Source organism: Stenella coeruleoalba, assembly GCF_951394435.1.
Source record: "Stenella coeruleoalba genome assembly, chromosome: 3".
Lineage (NCBI taxonomy): Eukaryota > Metazoa > Chordata > Mammalia > Artiodactyla > Delphinidae > Stenella > Stenella coeruleoalba.
Genome location: NC_137148.1, coordinates 20,942,611 through 20,948,036, shown reverse-complemented (window position 1 = coordinate 20,948,036; position 5,426 = coordinate 20,942,611). Strand labels below are relative to the sequence as shown.

At 32.7% G+C, this 5,426-nt stretch overlaps 1 pseudogene across 1 annotated transcript; it reads left to right on the top strand.

The window, feature by feature from the left end:
* The first annotated feature begins 4,515 nt into the window (after window positions 1-4,515).
* Window positions 4,516-5,025, top strand: LOC307184115 (GTP-binding nuclear protein Ran-like; annotated as a pseudogene). Its single transcript has one exon. The product of its transcript is annotated as a GTP-binding nuclear protein Ran-like (transcript).
* Window positions 5,026-5,426: the final 401 nt, after the last annotated feature.

The following is a 5,426-nucleotide window of genomic DNA, read 5'->3' as shown; positions in this document are numbered from 1 at the left end:
CATTTTATGAGGCCAGCATTATCTCAACATCAAAGCCAGATAAGGACACTACTGGAAAAGAAAACTGTAGACCAATATATGTGATTGCTCCATATTTTAACCTCATTAATACCATATAAAAAAATCACATTTCTTCCATTTCTTGTCAACTCAGCATAGATAGATTTGTAATTTTTAATGAATTATTAAGAATATAAATGTTTATTTTACATTGATTATCAGTGTAATTTATTATTTTATATATTTATTCACCTTTTTCAATCCCTTTTTCTGTGGCTTGTCAGTTTTACTTTTTAGAACTTGGTATATTTGTATTTTTTATCTGTTCAGTTTTTCTATATTACCTGAATACTAATGATTTTTTTTAACTTTTATCAAGATTTAATTGATATCTAAAGAAATGCACATATTTAATGTGTACAATTTAATGAGTTGGGCATTTGCAAACACCCATGATGCCACAGCACAATCAAGTTAATAAACATATTCATCACCTCCAAAAGTTTTCTGTGTCCTTCTTTTTTCTTTTTCTGTTTAGTAGGAATACTTAACATGAGACCTGCCCTTTTAACAACTACTGAAGTACACAATGCTATATTGTTAACTATAGACATTATGTTATACAGCAAACACATAGAATTTATTCATCTACCATAACTGAAACTATATATCCATTGAATAACAACTCATTTCCCTTACCACCCAAGCCCTGGTTACCACTACTATATTTTATCCTTTTATGAGTTTGATTAGCAAGTGGAATCATGCAGTACTTGTCCATGATAATATCTTATTGTGGTTTTGATTTGAATATCCTTAATGATTAGTGATGTTGAACATCTTTTTATATTTTCATATACCTGTTGGCCATTTGCATGTCTTTGGAGATATGTCTCTTCCAAAGTCCTTTGCTCAATTGTTTGTTATGTTATAGTAAAGTTAATTAAGCTTTAAATAAAAATGCAGATTTACTAGGCTATGTTAAAACATTTCTTAGGTTCAAATTTAAAATTTACTGTCTAAACTAATACATTTGTTGGATTAAAATGCATATCGTTTCCTGATTGATGTCTTTAAGACTAAACAGATATTTTGCTTGGTGAATGTACTAAATAACAAAATCAATTTTCTCAGTGAATGTCTGAAAAAAATATACACAGCTAAGAATTAATATTTAAATAAAGCATTCATCTACCACCCCCCACAATTATTTATAGAGCAAAAGCTGTTTAATCTTCAATTTGCAAATAAGATATTCATTTTAAAAAGAATGCATACCCCTTTTAAGTAAATTGCTCTTTAAAAAAAAAATCATCTAAGCTCACTCTAACATGGTGCAATTAACACTTCCTGTCCTGAATCTCAATCACTTGCTAACACTATTTGCAATCCCTGGATCAGTACTTCCTGAACCAGTTGTATTGCCTCTGTGTACATGTTCACAGTGTAATACCATTAATAACATTCTGATCACTTTCACTTCTTTCCATCTCAGACATGCTGGAATTCATAGTATGAACATATTCTATGCTATTTTACATGGGAATCAGAGAGTAAAAAACATCCATCCAAGAAATCAGCAGAAATCTTCTATAATTGTAACTGTCACGCTTTAAAGCTGCACAAATTTATTTCAGGATGGAAAAACACTAAATACACTTTGTATGACAAATATCAGGAATTTTGAAGAGGAGATGGCATTAAATATTATAGACATTTCAACAAATAAAATTTATTTCATTATTCTCTTTAAAAAAGCCAACAATTTATAAAGGTTAACTGACAACTTTATTGTAAAATATTTCATTTACTTTTTAAACTGTGAATATTTTATATATCAAATGTTAAACATAAAACTTAAATAATTTTTTCTTTTAAAATATTCATAGAAATAATATCTGCTCTTAGTATATCTATCAGTATAGTTCCTAATCCCAAATTCAGTTAAGTATACCACCATAAGGAATCTACCTATGTATCTATCCTTGTGTATCTATCCTTATATCTATATATCTGTATGATTTAGACATTTTGAAGTGATACAATTATTAAATATCAATATTCAAATAAAAGCAATTTTCTAATGTGAATGTGTTTTTTCCTTAAAAAACTAAAAATAGACCTACCATATGACCCAGCAATCCCACTACTAGGCATACACCCTGAGAAAACCATAATTCAAAAAGAGTCATGTACCGCAATGTTCATTGCAGCTCTATTTACAATAGCCAGGACATGGAAGCAACCTACGTGTCCATCGACAAATGAATGGATAAAGAAGATGTGGCACATATATACAATGGAATATTCCTCAGCCATAAAAAGAAACGAAATTGAATTATTTGCAGTGAGGTGGATGGACCTAGAGTCTGTTGTACAGAGTGAAGTAAATCAGAAAGAGAAAGACAAATAGCATCTGCTAACACATATATATGAAATCTAAAAAAAAAAAAAGGTTCTGAAGAACCTACAGGCAGGACAGGAATAAAAACACATATGTAGTGAATGGATTTGAGGACACGGGGAGTTGGAAGGGTAAGCTGGGACGAAGTGAGAGAGTGGCATGGACATATATACACTACCAAATGTAAAATAGATAGCTAGTGGGAAGCATCCACATAGCACAGGGAGATCAGCTCGGTGCTTTGTGACCACCTTGAGGGGTGGGATAGGGAGGGTGGGAGGGAGATGCAAGAGAGAGGGCATATGGGGATATATGTATACCTATAGCTGATTCACTTTGTTATATAGCAGAAACTAACACGCCATTGTAAAGCAATTATACTCCAATAAAGATGTTAAAAAATAATAATAAATAAATAAATAATATGAGTTAAAGAAAAAGATTAAAAAATGTGTTCTATCATTTCAGACTGAACAATAACCATTCTTGCTATGCCCATTCATTTTAATATAATAATAATGAATAGTGTAAAGCATAAAGAAACCTATTAGGCATCACATGCTTATAATGTGTATGAACTATTTCCAAAAAGCCTTTAAGAATGTTCATTTTGTTAAAATTATCCTCATTTTGTAGATAAAATAACATTTGGCGATATCTTGTATGCCTTGGTCCTATTTCGATTTATTATAAACTAGATCAGGACTGATTTGGACCGTAACAAATAGTGATTGTTTCAGGCAGCAATAAATAGTGATTGAGATATTATCAATATCTCTGTATCAATGGTCCTATAGAATACAGTATACCTAGAGTATTACAGAAAGATAAGATTACTTAATTGTATCCATTTATTTTACATTTTTATTTGAATGATTTTTTCTGTATTAGAGGAAATTGAACAATAAAAATGCATCCTTGTGATTAATCTATAATTTGCAAGAAGGGTTTGGACACTTCATAAGTACAGTGCCATTCAAAGAGAATTATATTTGAGAAATTAAATTCAAAGTTTAACAAAGATTGGTATCTGCCACTCATTACAGGGTTAAATATTTTTTCTTTGCAAAAAAAGAGCTCCTTGGAATCCTTCATTCAATTTAAATTATTTAATCAAATAAGACAATGTACAGTGTTAGTCAAATGAGAAAATTCTAGGAAGGTTTTCCCAGTGAGGATGTACCCATGGTCATATTGATAGAGTTAATGAGATTTGGATACTTGGGTATAAAAACCTCTTATTAAGGGGGAAAAATGTGTTACATCTCTGAAAGATTTTGGTATACATTTGACAAAACCAGTGGCTATAATAGATGAAAAGCTTAATTCTCCATTTTGCATTATTGTTTGTTCTGAGTAGTTTGTAGTTTGTAAAATATGTGCATATGTGCACGCACACGCACATGTGCATGCACGTGTGCTCACACCACACACACACACACACACACACACACACACACACACACACACACCCCTACCCAGGGAACACTTTCCTATTTAGAGTGATATTACTGAGATCCAATTTGTAATAACAAGCATTATGTAAGTCACGTAGAAAATTAAGTAAATTACTCAAGGTCATAGATATCTAGGTTTAGAACCTAGGTTTCTTTTCTTTGTTTATATACTATTTGTTGTTTGTGTTAGATAAATGCTGTTTACTTGGAGTTCACATTTTCATTTAGATATTTTTCTCCTTTTTGGATATTAAAATATCCACTACATTCGAATATATAAAATTAATATAACAATGAAAATATAACCTGACAAATAAATATTTGTCTCTTTTTAATGTATGATACCAGTGCCTGTCTATGACTGAAAAGATGAAATAATGTAACATATAGCCACAGATATGAAAGGTAATAAAATCATGTAAAATAATATGATGTGCAACTTTGGACAAATGCATTCTAAAAACTAAGCAAATGGAGCCCTCAGTCAGACGAGCGCAGAGACGCTTCTGGAAGTAGCATCACCATGGCTGCCCAAGTAGAACCCCAATTTCAGTTCAAATTGGTATTGATTGGGGATGGTGGTACTGGTAAAACTACATTTGTGAGATGTCATCTGACTGGTGAATTTTAGAAGTATGTAGCTACCTTGGGTGTTGAGGTCCATCCCCTTGTGTTCCATACCAACAGATGACCTGTTAAGTTCAATGTATGGGATACAGCTGGTCAGGAGAAATTTGGTGGATTGAGAGATGGCTATTATATCCAAGCTCAGTGTGCCATTATAATGTTTGATGTAACATCGAGAGTTACTTACAAGAATGTGCATAACTGGCATAGAGACCTGGCATAGAGATCACATCCCCATCGTGTTGTGTGGCAACAAAGTGGACATTAAGGACAGAAAGGTTAAGGCAAAGTCAATTGTCTTCCACCGAAAGAAGAATCATCAGTACTATGACATTTCTGCCAAAAGTAACTACAACTTTGAAAAGCTTCCTCTGGCTTGCTAGAAAACTGATCGGAGACCCTAACTTAGAGTTTGTCGCCATGCCTGCTTTTGCCCCGCCAGAGGTGGTCATGGACCCAGCGTTGGCAGTGCAGTACAAGCACGATCTAGAGGTTGCTCAGACAACTGCCCTCCTGGATGAAGATGATGACCCGTGAGAAAGTGAAGCTGGAGCCCAGCGTCAGAAGTCTAGTTTTATAGGCAACTGACCTGTGATGTCAGTGATACAACATGTTTGCCTCTTTATTATATAGCTAAGCAGAGCATGTGATTAATCTTTGGGATGCTGAAAGAGATGAATGGGCTTCGGAGTGAATGTGGCAGTTAAAAAAAAAAAAAAACCTTCATTTTTTTTGTACCTGCATATTTATGTATTTTGGGACACAGTTATTTCCTCCTTGAGTTTCACGTATAAGACTGCTATAGTCACATCACAATATTCAGTGGTGGAATCTTGTTTGTTACTGTCATTCCCATTTCTTTCCATTTAGAATCAGAATAAAGTTGTATTTCAAATATCTAAAAAAAAAAAATAAGCAAATGGATGTTTTTATAGTGA